The following is a 26319-nucleotide window of genomic DNA, read 5'->3' as shown; positions in this document are numbered from 1 at the left end:
ATGTTTAAGGTAATCGCTATTACCGCATCTTAGATCAAAAGTATTGAGCCAGTGTTGATGATGGCTCGCTCAACTTTCCTACCTCCACTCCTAAACGCCAGTTTATTTACGGCCACGGGTGCACATCTAACATACGATCCAAGTCGTGCGTGCGTTTGAACACGTGACTTCAACATTAAGCGCAAAAGAAGTAGGCACCACATGAAGCCGTGGTCTTTTCTTGTTCACCATTGCATGACTTCTTTTTTTTTTTTTGAACACAAGGCAGTTACAACAGGATAGCCCAAAATACTGCACACTGAAACACAGTTGACACAGCGGTGTCGATTAACCATATTGTTGAAAAACCTACTAGCCCGTTTATGAAACCTTGTACAGAGCACGAAACATGAATCATTTCGGCAATGCTGTTAGAATATATAAATAGATACTGTATCTTCGCAAATTTTATGCTTCAGTTCTGCGTCGCTAGTATGATCACTTACTTGGAGGCCTTGTTCGGTGAGCTGAAATTTGGAATGTAAGATGAGTTCTGAGAAAAAATCTTAATAAACCACTTTATTTAAAACACTTGAATCAAAAAGCTTTTTCTACTATTGGAGAGTCAGTGCTATATCGATCATTCAGTATTTTATTTTAAATGCGAAGCATTTCCTGAGGCACTGGGGCAACTTCGAGCATATCTATCTATCTATCTATCTATCTATCTATCTATCATCTACGCTATATATCTATCTCTCTCTCTATCTATCTATCTATCTATCTATCTATCTATCTGTCTGTCTGTCTGTCTGTCTGTCTGTCTGTCTGTCTGTCTGTCTGTCTGTCTGTCTGTCTGTCTGTCTAGGCGCTTACGACTTTTAGCTCTCCTGGCCATCTCGATAATGGTATCGATACCAAATCTCGTATGCCATAAAATGACTTTATGACTAGCATAATTGACTAGTCTTAACTTGAAAATCATGATATTTATGTGATGAATATTACAATTTACATGTTATAGTCTTGCTGCTCTTGCGGCGGTTTCGTTCACATGACATGTTGCAAAACTCGTATGGTATGACATGACTGCATGGCCAACACAAGCAACAGACCCTAACATGAAAATCATGACATGCATATGTTGTAGCAACATGACAACATCCCACGCTTATGACGCGCTCACGGCCGTTTGCTATCTTCACATAAACGAGATTGGGTATTACGGGACGTGAATGCATGACGAAGGTATGTGACTACTGCAAACATGATAATTATGAGATGCGTGTCATGTAACAACATGACTACATGCCACTCTCATGATGCGTTCGCGGCCGTTTCGCTAGCTTCACTTATACTGGATTTGCTATTACAGGACGCCAATGGATGACGAAGGTAGTTAAGAAGTGTAAACATAATCGTCATCAAGTGCGTGTCATGTAACAACATGACTACATGCCACGCTCATGATGTGCTCACGGCCGTTTCGCTAGCTCCGCACACACCAAGTTTGATATTACGGGACGTGAATGAATGACAAATGTATGTGACTGGAGCAAACATGGTAACCATGAGATGCCTTTCATGTAACAACATGACTACTTGCTACGCTCATAGCGTGCTCACAGCCGTTTCACCAGTTTCACATATACCAAATTCGGTATTACGTGACTTGAATGAACGACGAGTGTAAATGGTAGGTTCGAACACAGTAACCAATATATGCGCGTCATGTAAAACATGACTACAAGCTACGTCCATAGCCCGCTCACGGCCGTTTCGCGAGCTCTGCATATACCGAATTTGGTATCTGGTAACGTGAATAGATGACGAAGGTAAACGGCACGTCTTAATATGATAATCATGACATGGAAGTCATGTACAGCATAAATTACCTACACGTCGTAACGTTGTGCTGACCTGAAAGTGACATATCAACCTTCCTCATTCGTGCTTCGTATATCACCGATTCCCACGGTTCATGGGATCTGGGAACTTTTTTTTTAATTATTCGCTTCGCTCAGGCATGATTTGCTTACAGAGTAGAATTTTTACTAAGGGGCTCTAAAACACTGTTTACATAAACTATTACCGTGTTCGTTAATAGTTTAGGAGACATATTCCACTGCACCCAAATGATCCACTAAGTGCACAATTTTGTATGGCTCTTGCGAAAATATGCACAATAGTATGCGAAGTCCTAGTTGAAAAATGTTTCTGATAATTACAACTGGCTTACAATAAATGCTTCAGCAGGCAATTTGTGGATGACGCTTCCAAAACAGAGTAATATATTGACATCCTAATTATAATCCCTCTCCTGGAGTCCTGCTTCGGCGAGCCGAAAAGCGAAATGTGTGACACATTTATCATTGAACCTCTCTAGAAACTATGTGAGCATGAAGGTTAAACGAATCATTTCAAATTCTTGAAGCGAGATATTTTCCTTGACGCGCATTCATACAACCAAGATGAGAATGTGGAGGGGAGATCAACTGTTCATGTGGTAGACGTTCCGCCGATGACCATCCGGAAAATTGAAGCAGGCGTAATCAAGGTGCTGTTCAAAAAGCAGGCTGGTCTGCCTTTAACTTGAAGAAAGGAAACATTATACTCATGAATCAACTGACTGCACAAACGTGTTACAAACATCAACTACCTAGCGCTCAACGCAGTCTGAGCTTTAATCTTGCATGCTGATTTGCAGTTGCACCCGAAAAGGGAATCGTGATGGTGATAGTAAAAAATGGCCGCGTGCTTCGCTGAAAATGTTGTCGAAATATTCTGCCGGCGAAGTGGCCATTTATGTTTGGCTTGGCTCAGACAGCGCCTCTTCTATGTTGAATCAGCCGCGTCTGGCTGGCATTGATAAAATAGAGGAGGCGCTGCGTGAGGCGCGGACGCCATCTGGCTGTGCCATCGCGAAATATAAGCTTGTGCAGAGCAGACGACCACTACCAGGTGGCCAAAAAGTGTCGTCGGCAGAACGCTTTTTCATGCATAGTGTCGCATTTTCAGAGCAGTGTTAGAAGCGCTCAGTTTTTGTGCAAATCGTCACATTTTCAACGCAGCGTAAAAGAGACTAGGCGTTTTTAAAACTATGTGTCTATGCATTTTCAAGTAAAGTAACGCATTACGTAATACTTACGTATTTATGTTGTGCCTCTCATATGCGTAGTATTTGATTTTCGACCGAAAGTGTTCACAAGTATGAACGCAGCTACTAGGTCACGACGGCATTGTGTTGAGCTGATACTTACGCTTTAGCTTAATTATGTGACAGGCAGGCAGATGAACAGACCAAACTTTCTGCGTTCAGAGATAACCTCCTTGTTTTTATCAGGGACGGCTAACTGCTATCTCATAGTTGAGTATGAAGTACTTAAAATTGTTAGACGCTTTTTCTAAACGCACAGTGTCAAAAGGAAGACAATGGTCTTTAAAAAAAACTCGTAAGGTTTCTTCTGGCCTCAACTAAGGTGATAAAACCTGCTTTTTTTTTCTTTCCAGTGGATGTGTGCATCCTGCCTCGCCGCCCTCTGAAAGTTTTGGATTTAACGCTGTTTCCGTGATTGGAGGCGGCCCAGCTACTTATGCATTGCCCTCGTTGTCGCTACGACGTCAAAAGGAGGTCCAAGTATGTATTAAGACGCAGCCCTTAACATTTTCGGATTTGTTGTGATGATTCGACGACAGGTGCTGTGTGTGCCACAAGGCGGTCCTAGGCACACTTCAGCTAAGTTACCTCATGTCCGTGAGTGACTAATGCCTCGTGGATGTTCGGCCAAAATTTCAATGACCGATGAATGTAATTACTTACCTGGGGTGCTCGTTCGGTCATCTGAAATGTGGCTTGTGCGGCGTTTACTGATATATATGAACTCGTTACACTGAATATAAACTAACCTTACAGAATAATCTCACTGCTTCTAGCCCAGATAGCTATTCGTAAAATTTACCGATGCATAAATCAGGGGAAGCGGTGGGGGAATGCTGACCCCGCTAATCACGGGTGCCCGCTATATTCACTGCAATACATTCACTGCAGCAATACTTTACTTTGGCTGGCTTTTCATAGTTTTTGCACTGTACAGCCAACCTGATGTGACCTTCAACATCCCGTGCTTTGCCATCGGGCTAGCGACATCAATCTTCAGCTTGATTCTTGTGGGGCTAGTTGTTGACACAGCTCGGCATGTTTCATTCGTTTTTGATTCTCTTAATCAGTGACACAAAAAGCCGTCGTCGTGTTTGTCATTCCTGCTATAGTGTAGCCGACGACCTTAACCTTACTGCCGCAAGCCATGTTGTTCTGATTTTCGCGAGGCTGTGAAGGTGAGCCAGATCGGTGTGGTGAAAGGTTCAACATTTCGTTTGCTCGGATGTTTTCTCACAGCACATCTACATAAGAAAGACATCTACATAAGTAGATTTACATAATATCTACACACATCTGCACACATCTACATAACATCTACACACATCTACACACATCTACACACATGTACATTAGTAGGAAAACAAACTGCTCCGAACAGGGGTTCACCGTGGCCTCTCGGGCAGCTTGAAGTGTGTTACTTCTGAGTGTCATGCTTTACTGCTTCAAGATCGGCGCTGGCAGCAACCGCAAGGATTTCATCAAATCGAACAAGTGTTACTTTGTAATGCCAGTCAATTATTCATGTCCAAGAACTGCACCAAAGAAATGCATTCGGAAGGTTCAATCTTTTGAGTTCTTCAGTAGCTTATATATGACAGCAGCAACAGCTTTGGGGCGTACCCATCATTCTTACTGCTACGTTTACTCTCCGGATATGTCAACACGATGACTCACCGTGGTGTTCAGAGGGGAACTCTGCTTCAGCTGGAAAAAACGACGGAATCTGTTAGCGGGCACTCGTAAGTAAATAAAGGTGTTCCTTATTAAACAGAAAGCACTGTGAATTGCAATCGAGAACACTAAAAGCTTGTGCAGTCATGAATCAGGGAGAGATCACTTAAATTGGTCAATTCTGAAATTTATGGCGCGAATGACATACTTATAGATAGAGGTAAAAGATATAATGTACATCAGGCATGCAGTGCAGCGAAGCGAGATAATCCAGGGCACTACACACTGATTTATTCAGAAATTGGTTTATTTCTGCATCAGCGTAGTTTCACAATTCGGCTCGACTCCTACACAGTCTATATTGCGCGTGGTCATTCTATCAGGTTTTTATACAAGTAGCCGTCCATATAATAACTCATATTGCGTCAAACAGCCACCCGCTATGATCCGACCTGTTTGACGAACTTTCAGAGTTCGCATGAATAAGTGCTAAACTTAACGAATGTCATGGTTCGTTTAGATATGACAACCTATATGACAGCACCACAAGCAGAATATGTTTATTAGACAGCACCACCATTACACGACAGCACCCCAAGTAGACCGGGGGAAGCAGAAACGCTCTTCCCAGGCCAGCATGGGTAGCGGGCACGGTGTAAGAATATACAGGTGCTGACACTCTCCCCGCAACGCGTTGAAGAGCGCAATCTCGGCGCGTCCAGATAATATTCGGGTCATTATCAGTTATCTGGTAGATGACGCTACGATGAGCAAGGACAGCCGTCTTGGTCTAAGCAACATGCTTGGCAGAAACGTGCATGCTGCTGATTCTTTTTTGTTGTTGTTGTTGTTGTTGTCGTTGTTGTTGTTGTTGTTGTTGTTGTTGTTGTTGTTGTTGTTGTTGTTGTTGTTGTTGTTGTTGTTGTTGTTGGCATGCATGACTGCGTTTTTTCACGCCACGTTTTTTGTTTCTTCGTGTATGTTGAGAGAGAAGACAGAGAGAATAAAATGAGGGGGAGGCAGAGAGGTTAAAAGTTGGAGCACCCGGTTTGCTACCCAACACTAAGGGAAGGGGAAATGAGAAAAAAGATGTGAAAGAAAGCGAAGAACGAGAAAGACGCGCGAAAATGAGAAAAAATTGAGCTGGGGTGCTAAAGCTTATACAATAGGCCACTACCACGCAAAAAAATTCAATAAGGCCTTCAGTGATTTTCTGTCTGAAGACAAGTCATGTCATCTTTCAAGCACTTATTGTTCTGACAAAGGTATTTCGTCGAGGTGAACTAAGGCAGCAGCAAGCTAGTTCCGCAAGAGGCGTCTTGAGTCCAACCCTCTTCGACCTCGTCGTCATTGGTCTTGGGGGACGACGACTGCCGAGTGTGGTCAAGCTATTTATGTACGCTGACAACATATGCGTCTGGGCTTCTGCCATGACAAGACCTCAAGTACGCGCAAAGCTTCAGACAGCTGCGACGTTGGTATCAGTGCACCTCGATGAACAGGATCTCAAAATCTCGATAAAAAAGTGCGCATTGATTGCTTTAGTTGAATGCCAATGAGACCATACGCTATACCTGCTGACGGCCAAGTCATACTATATGTCACGACGCAGAGATTTATAGGCGTATTCATTGAGAGAGATCTCTGCTGGGGCCATGTGGTCCACTTGAAGGAGAGGCTCACAGACATCGCTAACTTATTCAAATATCTTGGAGGGAAAAACCTGATATGATTGATACGTGGGGTTTAACGTCCCAAAACCACTATATGATTATGAGAGACGCCGTAGTGGAGGGCTCCGGAAATTTAGACCACCTGGGGTTCTTTAACGTGCACCCAAATCTGAGCACAAGGGCCTACAACATTTCCGCCTTCATTGGAAATGCAGCCGCCGCAGCCGGGATTCTAACCCGCGCCCAGCGGGTCAGCAGCCGAGTACCTTAGCCACTAGACCACCACGGCGGGGCAGGGAAAAACCTGGGGGACTTCAGTACATACACTGATGTAATTCTACAAGATGCTTTTTCTCGGCTAATTGCGACACAACTTGCCTGTGTTGGCCAATACCTGCAGAACCAGCATTCGCACACTCAAAATTATCCAAGGCTATGGTTCTGCGAGTTTGTCTGGGCCTACCAAGATGTTGATCAACAGCTGAGACAATCACAATCGCAAATGACTACCGGCTAAAGACGCATAGTCTAAACGAAAGCTCAGAGCACACGTGAGGCATCTTACTCGCGTCCCTGCCCATCATCTAGCCTCACTGGAACAAGACCGATCTCGTGCCTCATTTTTCTAGACAGTCTTGTCATATCGCACACACATACCCACGGAATATACAACTCCTTCCAGAATTGAAACTCCCCCGTGGTGTAGGACTCATGCACATGTTGAACTCATGGTTCCATGCATACGCTCAAAAACCCGGCTCTCGTCTCCAGCGCTACAGCAGCTTTCTCTTCTCTTGTTGTACGAGCAGTGCAGTGAGCATACCCATCTATGTAGTGACGCTTCCACTAAAGTGGATGGATCTGCAGGGTCAGTGATCTTTCGTGCAGCAGTGACAACGGCGAAGATTCGGTTATCCCACCAGACATCAACGACACCTGCGGAACTTGCTGCTCCACGTAGCGCAGTTAAAGTCATTAAACACGAAGAAGCCAAGAAATGGAGAGTGTTCATGGACTCCAAAGCAGCACTACAGTGTTTGGTATTCGCCTTACGCCGGGGACCTCCTGAACAACTAGTGCTGGAAATTAGAGAGCTGCTTCCCGATCTCTTCGAAGAAGGACACAAAATCACGTTTCAGTGGCTTCCAAGTCACTATGGCATAATGGGCAACGAAAATGCCGATGCAGCTGTTCGATCAGCAGACGAACACAGTGAAAAGGGATCTATACCCTTTTCAAGGACTGATGCTCTAATGGAAATCCGAAAAATCACTAATGACAAAGTAAAATTCTTGTGAAGCACTGAGCTCTAACGGCACGCGACTGCCTATCCTGGACACGTCTCGTCGACTTCGGCCTCTGTTCGGACTCTCTCGTCTTGAGACAACGGTGCTTTGCCGACTGTGCTTTGCCGAAGTTCCTTGCATTTCTACCCCACAGAAAAGTATTTTGATGGAGAAATAGCACGCTAGCTAACATTTTTCATTTCTTTTTCTTTGCTTCGAGCAATACTGTGAACAGACGAAAATACTTGTGCGCGTGAGCGGAAGTAGCTGCGTTGACGGCGTTCACATCCTGCACAAGACATTTTCTGTTAATGAATCCTTAAACCTGGTGAAATTCTACCTTTTATTCTGCAAAAAAGAAATTCCTTCCTGCTTTAAGTGTTACTCACACCGCTTGGAAAGAAAACGTTGGGAAGGCAGAAGAATTTGAATGCGCCATCACCACCGTCTGGGTACGTGGCCCCGGCGCCATCTAACGGCTCGCAGCACAGCGCGCCTGCGATACCGAACATTGTCTGGACGCTCAGGTGCCCTCAGTGTCAACACCTAATTATTCATACACCATGGTAGCGGTTCTCCAACCTGTACTGGGGCGCCATTGCGGAGCAATTTCATTCTTTTTTTTTTCCATCCTTATCGCCGCTATTAGCCGTCTGGGATTGCTTGAAGCGCACCTCGTGCGCGTATCGGCCAACTAGAGACTGGTAATGGCGGCTAAAAGCATAAAAGAACGTAATGAAATCATTCCGCGATCGCACCCCTGCACAAAAAAATTACACCACCTCCCGCTAAAAAAGACCATGATGAGCGGCACGACGGGCGCACACTTACGCAGGCTCGTACGCGCTAGAGCCTAAAAGCACGTTCTGACTAAGATACAGCACGTTGGCTCATCGCATGTCTGCAGAATCTCGTTCCCTGACGCCAAAACATGTTTGCTGAGAGTATAAGGGGAAAAGGCCACGGCGTCTTACCCAGCCCCTTACACAGGCTAGAACACGCTAACGCGTGTGCACACTCTGGCAGTGTTTGGCCAGCTGATGTGCACGCGCACTAAGGTTGGGCGGGCACATTAAATTGCACTCCATCATAAGTTGCTTCGCATCTAAACCAATAGGCTCTGCCCACATCTGATTCACGTAAACAGTACTGACATGGATTCTCTGTCAGATCAGTTTTGTACATATTCATAAATTCAATCACTTTTGCGTGTTGTACATGGTTGATTCTGACGCACATATACGTCCTTGTGTCACTTATACTTAGCATACCGGCAAGTGCGACCGCTGCGGCTGCTGTCAACTGAAGTCGTTTGCTGAAAGCGCGCGTCACATTGACGCTCATCGCTTCTTGCACAGACACGGTACATAAGAAAGGAGTCTCTATTGCGTTATCTCATGCAACAGGTGTGCACTAAAGTCATTCTTACTCATCGCAATAGTGAATCCTGAAACCCAGAAGCACCGAACAGATGCAGACAGGCTCGTTGGTACGCAAGGCCTAACGTTCGCTAAAAGTCATGTTCAATGAAACCTATCTCGGCACTGGTGATTTTCGAAGGTTGCAGTGAGTGCATTTTAGCTTCGGAAGCTTCCTCACTGTTAACCTAAAGTGCAGACATGGTGAGTGTGCGAAAGTTCCTAGAGATGTGCTTCTGGCATGGCGCTATTAGGCGGCGGATGTTTTCTTGTCTACTCCGTTCGAAGAGAAGGCAGATGTCATTTACTTTTTGACAACCGTGCGGCGATGTAACAAACTGAGTGTTACTGTTTTCTCCGACACCTCTAGACCATTAGATATACCAAAACAAAATCACATCGTGGATGCCAAACTGAGATAAATGCATGCACAAAATGCAAACCGCTTCCATCATGCCACCATAATTGCATCAAGCCATACCCCAAAATATGTTTGCCATCATCACCATCTGCCAGTGTTTTCCATTTTCATCATCATTGGTCATGTTGAATCCCAAAGGCAGCTCGCTACCACTGTCACCATCTGCCGCCATTTCTGTGCGCATTCACTATCATCAGCCATTCTGACGACCACAGTTTTTAGATTATTCACTATTCTCTACACGCTATCCATTTCCATCCCATCCACTATTGTTTCTATTTTGACGGCCAGTAAATCCAACATCCACAAACAGCATTTTCAATAGAGAGGCAAGTTATCTGCCGACCTGTGGGTAACGCTTACATTTTGTTCTCTTAAGTTGTGGCGGAGATTTCTCTTTAAGGTACCCCCATGAAACGTTGCGCACTTATAGCACACAAGCCTGTAACGATTCTGTACTATTTTTTGGGTGCTGAATGGTTTAATGCATGCGTGAATCCAGAGTAATAATTGTATGTTCTGTCCCTCCCGCCCTGTAGATCAGAGCTGAGTGGCGTGTTCTGCCAGTGCTCCCAGAACCTTTAGAAAAGTGACCGCGTCACACGCTGCTGAGGTCCTGGCTACCCTTGCTATCCAGCACACATGGCTATCCGGCCGGCGAGAGAGGCTACTGGCTGTTATTGCCATTCAGGAGACATGGCTATCACGCAGGCGAGAAAGGCTACTGACTACCTATGCTATCCAGCAGACATGGCTGTTCAGCAGTCCAGATAGGCTACTGGCTATCTATGCTATTCACCAGGCGTAGCTATCCAGCAGGCGAGAGAGGCTACTGACAATTCATGCTATTCAGCAGGTACACTATCCAGCAGGCGAGAGAGGCTACTGGCTATTTATGCCATTCAGAAGACATGAATATTCTGCAGGCGAGAGAAACTACTAGCTATCCATGCTATTCGGCAGGCATGGCTATTAAGGAGGCCAGAGAGGCTACTGGCTATCCATGCTATCCAGCATACGTATCTACTCAGCAGGCCAGAGGGGCTGCTGGCTTAATCAGTAGTCTCTCTAGCCTGCTAGATGGCCATGCCTGCTAGATAGCATGGCTAGCGAGGCGTTGAGCAACGTGTGCGGCCGTTGCTCCCCGAGAGGTTCTGGGAGTGATTGCGGAGCAGACAGGTCTGGCCAGACAATGATCTAGCCGCATCCCGAAATAAAGCTATCTCATTTATTTCCTCCCGCTTCCTACCACTCACTTGAATTCCTGCATGCAGCGTCAGGTGACTAGCTTATGAAAGCTTTCTCAGGTGTTGCTGCGTTGTTGGAATACTTGTACAGACGCTAATGAATCGATTCTTAATATCAACCGTTCTTATTGTTGCTATAATTGTGACCATGCATCACCACTCAAAGGCAGACGGAACACACCTCGATAATGTTCCCGACTTACTTGGTTTCCCCACAGGAGCTATAATAGAAAAATGGATTAGTTCACCCTCGTGTCGTTAATACCATAGCACGAATAGTGAGTGGCATGAGTTACTACCCATAACATTCCTGCCTTATGGGTCGAACGTAGTTGGAAGTGATATTCATGCTGGTCTAATAAACTAGCGCGTAATATAGGGAAATATTGACCACTAACTAATCAGGCGTAAGCACATGCAAATGTCATCAACTTCTATTTGGTGAACGTCAGCTTATAACTTACAGTCGATAAGACTTAGGAAGTCAGCGGAAGCCCCGCCAAGACGACCTCAGCGCGGCGTCCGATCACCTCAGCGACTAAAGAAATATTTCCGTTTTTGTTCTCACAACGTTTTCTACAGGTGAGGTCAATGGCCGCCCGGCTCATGACGTCAATCTGGAGTGCACGCTCATTGCGGCAGTTTTGTGTGCATCCCCTCTGTGGAGAAAATGACGCCAAACCTTAATGTTGTAACAAACTATAGCAAAAAAGTTGCTATATCGAAGAGAGGTATTGCAGGTTTTACTGCGAGTTATCTTTGTCTTGTGTGACATGTTTTGCTAGTAAACGAACAAAACCATTTATAGTACTTACGTGGTTTCATAGGTGGTGCTGGAACGAAAAAATGCATGATCAGAAAATGAAAACAAGAAACGATATTCAAAATTAAAAGTGATGATGATGAAGATTATAAGTGGTATTAATGGCGCAAGGGCCAATTGATGGCCAAAGAGTGCCATTCCAGTAGACAACAGATGTGAACAATGTAATTGTATGAGGCTGTACAGTGGCCTGAAAAATCTTTACTCTAAAAGCGACTAAAACATACAAGTATTAAAAATTATGAGTGTGTCATGAAATGTGCGTATCAAAATGAGCAGCTAACGGTTGTGATATTCAAATCGTGAGACGCGGTATGAGCACAGATGTCTCGTGAACCACCCTTGTGTCCAAGGGCCGCAAGACAAGTGAATTTTGTGATGTAGCTTGTGATGCAGCTAGTGCATTTTGTGATGTCAGGGACCTTCAGTCAGAGATCGTGCTGCGGATTTTCAGGATAAAACTCGTAAAAACAGGGAACATCTTTTTTAAAAATTGACTCATGTTTAAAAAGTGGACCCCTACCGACTAACATCACAGGATGAAGAGGCATCTGCTCCGTGTAGGTTAATAGAAAGTGCTTTTATTTGATAGGATTTGATGCACTAAGACAGAATGAGGATATGAAGAATAGTAAGAGTTTCACCACACTTATCGCACATTCTTGGATCACCAGCGGACATTAGGTAAGAGTGTGTAGTCTATATGTGTCCTATTCTTAGCCTGCTGAGTGTTACTTGTGTGCGGCGGGACTTCGATACTGGTGGCCATTTTCCAAGATTAAGTGTTTTGAAATGTAGCTTATTTTGTGTTTGTGTGTCCCATGTGCTCTGCCAATAAGTAATCAGCCTTTGTGTTAGGAATGGTTTAAGTCTAGCGCCGAGGCAGCTATGAATGTTTCAGCAGCGTTTTCGCAGACAGTTGCAGCTAGCTGATCTGCTAAGACGTTTCCTTCAATCTCGTGATTCCGCGGCACCAAGCATGTTAGGATATGCTGTTTAGATGTATGAAGTGTGCATAGCAGTGAGTAAAGTGAGACTATTGCAAGGTTTTTGTGCAGTTTAAGAGTTTTCAAAGCTTGTAATACGCTTAATGAGGCTGGATAAATAGCAGCGTGGTGTAAGCTCACTTCATTATTGTGTCGCGGCACCAAGCATGTTACGCTATGCTGTTTGGATGTATGAAGTGTGCATAGCAGTGAGTAAGGTGAGTCGATTGCAAGGTTTTTGTGCAGTTAAGCTTGTACAACGCTTAATGAGGCTGTATAAATAGCAGCGTGGTGTAAGCTTACTTCAATATTGCGTTTACACGTCGCCAGGATCGCGTACCCTTTCGCTGTAAATATGCTTGAGTTTCGGTGGAGGGCACCATTTTTCGAAAAGGATAGACCAACTGCTGCATAGATACACACCGGTGGGAGACTTCGACGCATTTGTGTAGGATTCGCGGCACTTATATTTGTCTTGAAGTTCCAGGAAGTACATACGGATGTGCGCGATAGGCGTGTGTTTTGAAACTTTCCTCGAAGAATATATCAGAGTCTATGAGCTGCCATTGCCATGGCAGCAGCTGTACAGCGCGTGAAACCATGCGTTGTTCAAACAGTGTTACTTCTATATCTTCGGCAAGGCGTCACACACGTATTGAGTATGGTGTTCTCAATCCGGGACGATTATGAAATAACTGAGAACTAGACAATTCATTTACAATACTGTATGTGGGATGTTCATTATTTGCGTTAACCTTGAGAAAATATACGAAAGAAATGTAGCATCTCTGCAAATGAAGGGACCACTCATTTATTTCGGCATAGGGGCTTTCAACAGGGCTTGTCTGAAAAGCACCCGTCGAAAGACGAATGCCTAGGTGGAGGACAGGGTCAAGCATCCTTAATGCGGTCGGTGTCGCAGGCTGGTGAATAATTGCCCCGTAGTCTAGACTGAGTATGAGGTTTTTGCAGAGATTCATCAGACAATTGGAATCACCGATGTTGTACAAGGCAGAACATTAAAATAAATATTGTTTTCAGGCAATTGTTTTTTAGGTATTTTATATGTTGTACAAAGGACAATTTCGCATCTAGAATTACACATAAAAAAACCTATGTTCTGTTTTTACGTGCACCAATTGGTCCTGTAAATGAATTGTCGAATCTGGGCGCAGGCCTCTCCTTTTAGAGAAAAGTAAACAGCTACTCTTTTCTGGGCACCCCGTCTTGGTGGTCTAGTGGCTAAGGTACTCGGCTGCTCACCCACAGGTCGCGGGATTGAATCCAAGCTGCAGTGGCTGCATTTCCGATGAAGGCGGAGATGTTGTAGGCCCGTGTGCTCAGATTTGGGTGCACGTTAAAGAAATTCAGGTGGTCGAAATTTCCGGAGCTCTCCCCTACAGCGCCTCTCATAACCATATGGTGGTTTCGGGACGTTAGAACCCTACATATCAAGCAATAATTATCAACTGTTTCCTGGGTTGAGGCTAAACCTATTTTCATCCGCCAATTTCGACACCTTATTTATGACAAACTGAAGTTACCGCTCGCATATTGCTAAACTGGAGGATCTAAGTCCAATCTGCATATCATCGACATAGACTTAATAGAACACATTGTGCCCAGAGAGTTAAGGAGTTTACCTTGATAATAAAGAGTGAGCAACTCTGGTACCCCACCCTGTGGTACTCCAGTCTCCAGGGCAAATGGTCGTGAGAGAACATCACCGACGCGAACACGGAATGTTTGGTTGGATAGGTAGCTCTCTATTATGCTTAACATTTTCCACGTATACCTAGTTGGGACAGATCCCTTATTATTCCTAACCATCATGCAGTATCATACGCTTTTGCCATGTCAAGGAAGACAGAAAGGAAAAATTGTTTATGTGTAAAAGCGTCACGAATATTTGTCTTAATGCGTATGAGGTGGCCAGTTGTAGAACGACCCTCTCGAAAACCGCACTGCTGGGGGTCAAGCAATATTTTTGATTCCAGTGAATGTAGCAGCCGACGGTTGATCACCTTTTCAAAAAGTTTACACAGGCAACCAGTTTAGGCTATGGGCCTTTAACTTGCAAGTGAAAATGAATCCTTTCCCTGTTTCTGTATAGGGATAACAATTTCTTTTTTCAAGAACTGGGGATTTCACCTGAGAACCATATCAAGTTGTATAATGTAAGGAGCGTTGTTTTGTGTTTCGGGAGGTAGTTGCCTCAACATTTCTAATATCACAGGGCGAGATCCTGGAGCAAAAAACTGCAGCAGCTTAGCCATGTCTGTAGTTGAGCCAAGCTAAAGGGTTGGTTATATACTTCACGTTTTGTACACTTGCGTTCTTATTATTTTGTCTTTTTCTAGTCTTGATTTATACTGTTGAAAAGCCACGGAGTAGTGCAATGAGCTGGAAACGTGTTCAAAGTGCTCCACCAGGAAGTTCGGCTGGTCTTCCAGGGTGTCCTTTTCGGTATTCAATAAAGGGAGTGAATACACTTCTCACCCTCTTACTTTATTGAACCTGCTCCAGACTTTGCATTCCTCTGTACACGAGTTTACACCAGATAGAAACTTTTGCCAGCTCTCTTTTTGAGCCTGTCGGCGTATCCTCCTGCCCTAGAACTTCCCGTGTTTGAAATTGACCGAGTTCTCCACTGTTGGAGAGCCACGGAACACACGCCACGCCTTGTTTTGCATTTTCCGCGCATTCCTGCATTCACCATTTCACCATGGAGCACGACGTTTGCAACCTGTGCCGCTTGTTTTGAGAATACAGTCCGAGGCAGCATGAACTCTAAGTGCTGTAAAATACTTGAAAGCGTCATGCGGGCTCAATCCAGACATCTCAGCCCAAGTCACATGAGTAAGAGCTCGATAATGTTCCCAATTAGCTGAGTAGAGTTTCCACCGAGGAACTTGTGGATGAATATCATTTTGTTTCGGCGGATTTAGCAGTATGGAAGAGTGGTCACTGCCATACGCCTTTTTTTAAAACACTCCATTTAAAAAAAGGTAAAAGCGTCGGTGATGATATACTAAGATCTATGCAGAGTATGATTTGTTTGCGAGGTTAAAATATGTGGGCTCCTTCGTGTTCAGGAGCCATACGCCAGAAGAAAAAAAACTGGTTCAATAACGCGAGCTGGCGCATCGCAGCGAGAGTCACCCCCAAAGCTTCTATGTGCGTTGAAGTATCCAAGGAGAAGATACTTTTCAGGAAGTTCATCACTGAGTGACTGTAATTCGTGTTTAATCAGTCTATGGTGTGGAGGTGTGTAAATACAGCACATTGTGACCACTTTGTTGAAGATAACAGCTCGGGCAGCTACTGCCTCAAGGGTTTTCGGAAGTGGCAAATGTGTACATGCCGTTTCTTGATCAACTATAATGGCAACACCGCCGAATGACGCGAAAGCGACATTCTGGTCCTTTAGAAAAATAGTTTTACTGCATAGGAAGGTGGTGTGTCTGGATTTTAGGTGTGTTTATTGTACACACATCACTTTTGGTGTATGTTTGTGTAAAAGTTCTTGGATATTGTCGAGGTTTCTGAGCAGTCCTTTGAAATTGCACTGTAGTATTTCTGTCAATTTAAAGTTATGTGGTGCTGTGTGTACAAACGTGTTGCCTTAAGTTGCAGGGTTTTTTTGGGGTCCTGTAATTTGGAGTTTTTTTTTCTGGCGAGCTCCGAAGAGTTGCGCCTATTCTTCGTCGTTTGAGGCGCCGGAGGAGCAGGGCTAGTATACATCACCTCTTGTGGGGTGGTGAATGGTGCCTGCTCTGCAGGCACGTTTTGAACCTAACTGCGCTTGGAGTAGTCCGGAGTCCAGCACACTCTGAAATCTCCTGGCCCTGCTTAGCAGGGAGTGGAGTTCACGGACATTGGTAGACGTGGCGCGGCACCTTAGCGTGTCATATCACGGAAGGATGAAGAAGACGGGTTATGTGAGCCAAAACGCTAGCGTGCCTCTTGGAAAGACAGGTTGAATTTTACTTTCAGCTCTATTATTTCTTTTTCTTTCTTCCGTGATGCACAGGACCGTGAGTACATAGGCCGGTCCCCTTTCGCAGTTCGCACAATGGGCAGCAGAGTTTCACTTGTCGGACAGATGTTCATTGGATATGCATTTGGCGCATGTGACACGCCCTCTGCAGCTCTGCGATCCATGTTGAAATCACTGACATTTAAAGCAATGACGGCGGTTTGGTGTATATCTTTTCACACGAATTTTGAAATAGCTGTTGTCAATGGAATCAGGGAGTTTACTAGTTCGAAGTATTATTATAATATGCTTAGTTGGGATTTGCTTGTCATCTCGTTTTATCATGATTCGTTGTACTTTGACAACATTCTCTTCCTGCCATCCTTCAGAAAGTTCACTCACACTGATTTTAAGAAGTTCATCACCAGAGATGACGCCGCGCACAATATTCATTGATCTACGTGTGCCCACTGACGCGGGAATTTCCCCAAAAGCTACAAGTTTTGACAGTCTCTCACACTGGGCCTTGTCACAAACTTCCAAAAAAAGATCGCTGCTTCCCATTTTTGTTTTTTATAGCCAAGACCGCTTGCCTCTGTGAGGGATTTGGACACGAGAATTGATGAAATTTTTCAGACGGCTTTTTTCGTTTGTTGACTGTGTATCAAATGGTATTTTGGAAACAAATCTTTGGTTAGGGAGAAAGTAAACTGGTCTTTGGTGCTGCACCACCTTTTGAGACGGTGATCAAGCTGGGCAGAAAAAGAGTTTGCATTAAAAAAGTTTATTAGTTCGGTGGCGATGGTGGCCACCCACCTCCGAGCCCAACAAGGGGACGCTGCAAGGTATACTATTGGAAGACGCCTACCATACATCGCCGCTATAACCGAGTATAACTCCCGAAGGTTGGGCAACTACAAAGGGGTTAATCCGTGGAGCCAGGAAGTTTGGAAGTAAACGGAAAAGAGAAGGTGACATCACAGATAAAATGTGCGAGATAAAGATGAAGATGTAGGGAGAGAGAAGAAGGAAAAGGGACAGCCAATTTCCCCTGGGCGGGTCGGCCCAGGGGGGACGTCTACGTGAAGCCGGGGCCAAAGAGGTGTGTTGCCTCTGCGGGGGGCCTTAAAAGTCCAATCACCCGGCGTTGGCTCAACCCCCAGAATCCCGTTTTCCCAGGACACGGCAAAGCCACGCAGGCAAGGGTTTAACCCCCCCCCCCCCCCCGCAGTTAGCTCGGCTGTGTGGTGTCCCTACACACCAAACGCCTGCTTGCACAGACGCCCTTGTGGGGCAAAATGAAAAGTAAGAAAAGCAAGATGTTTTGGCTTGTGTGTTATTATACGGCAAGAGCGCATTGTCTAATAATACATTAAGACTGACGTCTTTAAGCACACTTAACAAAACTCCCCAACAAGTGTTCTGGAAAAAGATTCCGGCAGCTACGTGCAAAAACCGTGTGCAAAGCTGAGCTAGTGGCATTTCTTTCTCACCTTCACAAGAACCTTCTCCTCCTTCGCTATTAATGATTTTCTTTTTATGATGATCTTCAAGGTTTCTAATGGCGCTGATCTTTGTCCCTCGATCAGTTGCTATATAATATGACATGCAATTTATATTAGTTGTTTATTGTTGTGTGCCCTTTCTCTTTGAAATGTAGATGGTACAAGGAGGGCAAAATAAGTAAATAAAGATAATTCTTTTCGCCCCCTTTTCTGCCCTGTATGCCATGCATTCGATGTCATGCTATGAATTATATACGTAACTAAGCTACGCATTTTCCTACCCTCATCATTCCCTTTCCCGCTTTTTTGCTGTACTGTACTGTACATGGTATGTATGGATGGATGAAAAACTTAATTGAGGTCTTCACAGACTCCACCACCATTTCATATATAGAAGGGACTTGCGGGCCACACCCATGTGGGAACGGGGAGGCCTAGCCTCACCGGTGCGTCGTAGGCCTTCTCGACAGCCTCGGGTTTTTGGGGGAAAACCAGACTCTTGAGCTATAAATGAGAGACATATTCAGAAAACTATCGAGATATTCCTTGTAAATAGGGGCAAAATTTGCCTTTATTTACGTTGAAGTCTATTGCAAAAAAACCTTGTTTTTGGAGGTCTTACATACGTTTTGACTACAGCAACAGTTATATACCGTTCACACCGCTGACAAGGACAAGGCTAGGTTCTAAAAAACCTCGCTCATAAAATGCGCGAGACTTAAAATATTGTTGCAGTTTTTTGTGCGATCACAGTTCTGAAATATTGGCTGAGCAATCACTAACCATAACCGTGATCTCTGAGAAAACGCCTAAGGCATCTGTGTTCGTCGCAGCAAAAATATCCTAGCTTAGTAAACTATAGTTATTGAACTTTATGTCTTTGGCTGCGAGAAACAGTTGTGTAGGGGCCAAGGATTCTGGTGTCACTTCCAATGCGCATTTTGTATGTTAGACCTCGCGCGAAATAAAATGATATCAACAGTATGTCTCGGCTTACTCGGTAAAGGTGTTCTCCCTTCCGCTACAAAAAGAAGAACATGCAATTGTTAAAAGGCTGTATAATCTACTTGGTCCTAATTATTGGTTTGTCGTTCTGTGTATATGGCGAATAACTCTGAAGCAGAGGTCGGCAACCTGCGGCCCGCGTCGTAGCATATTTCGTCCTTGAAGGCACGACCTCTTAAACACCTTCTCCCCTTTTCACTCCCTATTTATAGATATAAGCCGACACTTGGGTATTGACCTTAGCTGGGCTTTAAAGAGACAATGGTCTTTTTTGCGATATTTGAACGCAGAAATTTGGTTGGTCGGTCTGTCTGAAAGTCCATCTGTTACGTGGTTTAGCCACCCGGCTAAAGTTGACCACTTGCCATTATGAACTGTTGGCGCCGTTTACAACAAAGAGGATTAAAGAGTTTACACTTGTGAGCAGCGTCAGTCAGTGAGAAAATATGGCGTGTATCTGAGGCCCAACATCAGTATTTAAGTAATACGTGGGGTGTTCCTTTACAAAAAAGCACGTAAATTCTTAATTGTACAGATCCTGATGTTTCTTAAGCTGCGCTAAAACGCGATGCCATGCACGATCAAAGTGCCGCGCAATGCACGAAACAACCGTCTGCCGACAATAGCGTACTGCCACGTGCCAGAGATCGTGCGTTCTGAGCAGGCTCACGGGTTTCCCGACGCCACTTCCACCTGGCGCCCATATTTCATGCAGTGCCCTATCTCACTCGGATGAGACCATGGCTCATGTAGTACGGTCGCGGCAAGACTATCGTCTTTCTATGACACTTTGAAGTGAAGCACCATGCTAGGCAGCAATTTTTTTTTACTTCGAACCTGTCTTTCTGAATTGCAACCTCGTCACGTGCGTGCAGAATATAGGCATAATTTCAACTCCAGTATTTCAGCTCATTCTCAGGTATGATTCGCTGAACGTATTCGCATGGCCTGCAACGACCCGCCTCTTCACCCCCGATTTTCCGTGCGGCCCTCTACCATGTCGGCTTCTCTAAAACAATGGAAAAGTGAGCTTCGGCTTACTTGAGGAAACGTTTGTTTCTGGTGCTGCAAAGGAACGTATGCAAGTACCTCGGCTGTATCTTTTGCCTCAGCATACATATTTACGCGTTCTCTCTAAACATTACATCGAGCGCGGTTTCAAATTACACAAAGTGCGCTTCAGCTTGCTTGGCTGACCATTTGTCACTGCGGCTTCCATGAAATGTTCGATGGTTATTGTACTTTACATTTTAAAGGAGCTCATGTAGTTATCTGCTTTCGATTTCCAAACTGGAACGTCAGATGCATTGTGACATGATAGTACAACGATTTTACGCCTTATTTGGCACATCTTTTGTCTCTTGGGCTGCAAGTAAATGGGTACTTCTTAGTATGGTGCACATTGTAATTGTTTTTGTAGATATAACCATATTCACTGCCGTAAGTTACATCAAACTATGTAAAAAACCAGAATGGCCTCCGGCTTACTTGGCACAGCTTCTGTCTTTGGAGCTGCAATGAAAGGTGCACTTGTTAGCTCGGTGCACACTCTAATTGTTCATACAGGCCATGTCACTTTCACTGTCTTGTGAAAGCAATTAGGATTTCCTCCTCTCAGCTGTAGTGGAATGGCCATCGCTATCATCCTACCTTTAGGTCCTTCACTCTTTAGCTCTGACGTGATTTTACATGAACCTTGACACTTTTTAAGATATGTTGCTTAGTCATTGTTCTTGCTTATTATTATCTAATTACGTTGCACCGTTATTTAAATATGCTGCTGCTTGCTTGTACAAATTTGTTCAATTTTATTAATTCTTCATATTTGAGTTCAAAGTTTTTATTGATGTTCATTTCCAGCATTTCTTTTCATGTTTTCGCTAAGCCCTTTGTTGTTATTTTCCACAACCCACTCCTTCAATACATATGAATATCAGACCACAGTATTGTAACAAATATATGAATATATATATATAATTAAGAAATAAAGGAGCACACTGGCGAAACTTTAATAGTTGTTTACTCTAAGTTTCGGCCATGCTTCGGCCGAAACGTAGAGTAAACAACTGTTAAATTTTCGTAAGTGTGCTCCTTTATTTCTTGCATATATTTCCACCGGACACACAGAACTTCTTTAAAATGATATATATATATATATATATATATATATATATATATACTTGGTTTAACAACCACCCACCTGACTGCAGCACTAGAAAAAGAAGCTGTGTCAAATTAGTGGGAATTGGGGTGCTTTACGTCAGTTGAAATTACGCCTGACAGCGAAGGTGGTTAGACGTGTGAAGGCATTTACAAAGTGCGCCGGGCTTACAAGCGCCCATTGGATAGCAGCTCCAGAGACAGGAACTGTACGAAGTAAGCTGGAACCTATCGTGATGTTTTAGATTATCTGGATGTTATGTACGACAATGAATACGGATATATCTGCAAGAACGAATAAGAGAATGTGCATCGTGCTAACAAGTACCGCTTTAATTGTAACCCCAGAGACAGAATCTGTGCGAAGCTGTGCCAAACTGAAATTCATTTTGGTGTTTAAGAATATTTCATGTTTTATATGACAGTGAATGTGATTAGGTCTGCAAGAGAAATTAGAGCGTGTAGCGGGCTAACAACGACACATTTCATGGCAGGACACGAAACAGTAGCTGTGCGAAGTAAGCTGGAGTGTATTTTGGTGTTTAACATTATTTGATGAATGACAGTGAATGTGGTTAGATATGGAAGAACATATACAACGTTCATCGGGCTAACAAGTACGAAATTCATTGCAGCACTAGAAAAAGGAGCTGTGCCAGGTAAGCTGGAACCTATTCTGGTGTTTTAAATAATTTGATAATATGTAAGACAGTGAATGTTGCTAGGTCTTCAAGAGCAATTAGAGTATGCATGGGGTTTACACTTACCCCTTTCATTGCAGCACCAGAAACAGAGGCTGTGCCTAGCAAGCTGGAGCCCATTTTAGTCTTTTACATTATTTGATATTGTGTAGGCAACTATTGTGGCTGGATCTTTAAGAGCAATTTGAACATGCATGGACAAACAATTACCCTTTTCATAGCAGCACTATCTACATAACCTCAGCCATGTGAAAAGAAGCAATATTTTGGTGTTTAACGTTATTTTATACGTCCGAGAGTAAATGTAGTTAGATATGCAGGGACATTTAGAATGTGCGCGGGGCTAGCAAATATCCCTTTCATTGCAGCACCAGAGAGAGAAGCTGTGACAAGTAAGCTCGAACCTAATTTGGTTTTTCAAATTCCTTGATGTTATGTGAGACAGGGAATTTGGTTAGTGGTGCAAGACCAATTTAGAATGTGAGCTGGGCTAGTAAGTACCCACTTCATTGCAGCTCCAGAGACAAAAGCTGTGTCAAGGAAGCTGGAATTCATTTCGGTGTTTGGGAATATATGGTCTTATATATGATAGCAAATATGGTTAGACTTCTACTAATAGTTAGAATGTGCATAGAAGTAACAATCAACCACTTCACTAAAGCACCAGGCAGAAGCTGTGCCAAGTAAGCTGGAAACTATTTCAGTGGTTTACATAATTTGATAATATATAGGACAGCGAATGTGGTTAGGCCTGCAAGAAATTACAATGTGCACTGAGATAACAAGTACCCATTTCATTGCAGCTACAGCGACAGAAACTGTACAAAGTAAACTGGAACCCATTTGGTGTTTGAAACTATTTGATGTTATGTATGACAGTGAACGTGATTTGGCCTGTAAGAACAATTAGAAAGTGTTGCACCCAGTTAACAAATACCAATTTCGTTGCAGCTCCAACGACAGAAGCTGTGCAAAGTAAGCTGGAACCCATTTGGTTTTTAAAATATTTCATGGTATACACGACAGTGAATGTGACTAGGCTTGTAAGAACAATTATATTGTGTACTGAGCTAACAAGTATTCATTTCATTGCAGCTCCAGATACAGAAACTGTGCCAAGTAAGCTGTAACCCATGTGGTTTTTGAAATTGTTTGAAATTATGTAAGACAGTGAATGGGTTGCGGCCTGGAAGAACAATAAAATGTGCACTGAGCTAACAAATATTCATTTTTTGCAGTGAGAACAGCTCCAAACAGAGAAGCTGTGCCAAGTAAGCTGGAACCCACTTGTTGTTTGAAAATATTTAATGTTATGTAAGACGTTGAAAGCAGTTGGGCCTGCAATAACAATTAGAATGTGCACCGAGCTAAGAAGTACCCGTTTTATTGCAGCTCCAGTGACAGAAGCTGTGCAAAGTAAGCTGGAACCCATGTGGTGTTTAAAATAATTTGATGTTATGTAAGCCAGTGAATGTGATTTCGCCTGCAAGAGCAATTAGAACATGCACTGAGCTAACGAGCATCCATTTCGTTGCAGCTCCAGAAACAGAAGCTGTGCCAAGTAAGCTGGAACCCATTTGGTGTTTGAAATTATTTGATGTTATGTAAGACAGTGAATGTGGTTAGGCCTGCAGGAACAATTGAAATGTGCACCAAGCTAACAAGTACCCGTTTTATTGCAGCTCCAGCGACAGAAGCTGTGCAAAGTAAGCTGGAACCCATTTGGTATTAAAATTTTTTATGTTATATAAGACAGTGAATGTGATTAGGCTTGTAAGAACAATTAGGATGTGTACTGAGCTAACAAGTATTCATTTCATTCCAGCTAACGATACAGAAGCTGCGCCAAGTAAGCTGTAACCCATATGGTTTTTCAAATTATTTGACATATGTAACACAGAGAATAGGTTTTGACCTGTAAAACTATTAGAATGTGCACTGAGCTAACAAATATTGATTTCAGAGAACAGCTCCAAAGAGAGAAGCTGTGCCAAGTAAGCTGAAACCCAATTGGTGTTTGAAATTATTTGATGTTATGTAAGATAGTGAAAGTGGTTGGGCCTGCAAGAACAATTAGAATGTGAACCGAGCTAACAAGTACCCGTTTTATTGCAGCTCCAGCGACAGAACCTGTGCAAAGTAAGCTGGAACCCAAGTAGTGTTTAAAATAATTTGATGTTATGTAAGACAGTGAATGTGGATTCGCCTGTAAGAATAAAGAAAATGGGCACTGAGCTAACAAGTACCCATTTCATTGCAGCTATAGTGACAGAAGCTGTGCCAAGTAAGCTGGAACCTATTCGGTGTTTGAAGTTATTTGATGTTTTGTAAGACAGTGAAAGTGACATGGCCTGTATGAACAATTAAAGTGTGCACCGAGCTAACAAGTGCACCTTTCAGTGCAGCTCCAAAGACAGAAGTTGTGCCAAGTAAGCCGGAGGTCATTCTGGTTTTTTACGTTCTTTGATGTAACTTACGGCAGTGAATATAGTTAGATCTACAAAAACAATTACAATGTGCACCATACTAAGAAGTACCCATTTACTTGCAGCCCAAGAGACAACAGATGTGCCAAATAAGGCGTAAAATCGTTGTACTATTATGTCACAATACATCTGACGTTCCAGTTTGGAAATCGAAAAGAAATAACTACATGAGCTCCTTTAAAATGTAAAGTACAATACCATCCAACATTTCCTGGAAGCCGCAGTGACAAATGGTCACCCAAGCAAGCTGAAGCGCACTTTGTGTAATTTGAAACCGCGCTCTATGTAATTTTTAGAGAGAACGCGTAAATATGTATGCTGAGGTAAAAGATACAGCCGAGGTACTTGCCTACGTTCCTTTGCAGCACGAGAAACAAAAGCTTCCTCAAGTAAGCCGAAGCTCACTTTTCCATTGTTTTAGAGAAGGCGACAGGGTAGAGGGCCGCACGGAAAATCGGGGGTGAAGACGCGGGTCGTTGCAGGCCATGCGAATACGTTCAGCGAATGATATCTGAGAATGAGCTGAAATGCTGGAGTTGAAATCATGCCCATATTTTGCACGCACGTGAGAAGGTTGGAATTCAGAAAGACAGGTTCGAAGTAAAAAAAATTGCTGCCTAGCATCGTGCTTCACTTCAAAGTGTCATAGAAAGACGATAGTCTTGCGGTGACCATACTACATGAGCCATGGTGTCATCCGAGTGAGATAGGGCACTGCATGAAATATGGGCGCCATGTGGAAGTGGCGTCGGGAAACCCGTGAGCCTGCTCAGAACGCACGATCTCTGGCAGGTGGCAGTACGCTATTGTCGGCAGACGGTTTTTTCGTGCATTGCGCGGCACTTTGATCGTGCATGGCATCGCGTTTTAGCGCAGCTTAAGAAACATCAGGATCTGTACAATTAAGAATTTACGTGCTTTTTTTAAAGGAACACCCCACCTAATACTTAAATACTGATGTTGGGCCTCAGATACGCGCCATATTTGCTCACTGGCTGACGCTGCTCATGGTGTAAACTCTTTATTCCTCTTTGTTGTAAACGGCGCCAACAGTTCATAATGGCAAGTGGTCAACTTTAGCCGGGTGCCTAAACCACGTAACAGATGGAATTTCAGACAGACCGACCAACCAAATGTCTGCGTTCAAATATCGCAAAAAAGACCATTGTCTCTTTAAATCCCAGCTAAGGTCAATACTCAAGTGTCGGCTTATATCTATAAATAGGGAGTGACAAGGGGAGGGGGTGTTTAAGACGTCGTGCCTTCAAGGACGAATTATGCTACGACGCGGGCCGCAGGTTGCCGACCTCTGCTTCAGAGTTATTCGCCATATACACAGAACGACAAATCAATAATTAGGACCAAGTAGATTATACAGCCTTTTAACAATTGCATGTTCTTCTTTTTGTAGCGGAAGGGAGAACGCCTTTACCGAGTAAGCTGAGACATACTGTTGACATCATTTTATTTCGCGTGAGGTCTAACATACGAAATCCGCATTGGAAGTGACACCAGAATCCTTGGCCCCTACACAACTGTTTCTCGCAGCCAAAGACATAAAGTTCAATAACTATAGTTTACTAAGCTAGGATATTTTTGCTGCGACGAACACAGATGCCTTAGGCGTTTTCTCTGAGATCACGGTTATGGTTAGTGATTGCTCAGCCAATATTTCAGAACTGTGATCGCACAAAAAACGGCAACAATATTTTAAGTCTCGCGCATTTTATGAGCGAGGTTCTTTAGAACCTAGCCTTGTCCTTGTCAGCGGTGTGAACGGTATATAACTGCTGCTGTAGTCAAAACGTATGTAAGACCT

The sequence above is a fragment of the Rhipicephalus microplus genome, chromosome 7 (genome assembly GCF_043290135.1).
Source record: "Rhipicephalus microplus isolate Deutch F79 chromosome 7, USDA_Rmic, whole genome shotgun sequence".
Classification (NCBI taxonomy): Eukaryota; Metazoa; Arthropoda; class Arachnida; order Ixodida; family Ixodidae; genus Rhipicephalus; species Rhipicephalus microplus.
This window is presented reverse-complemented; position numbering follows the sequence as displayed.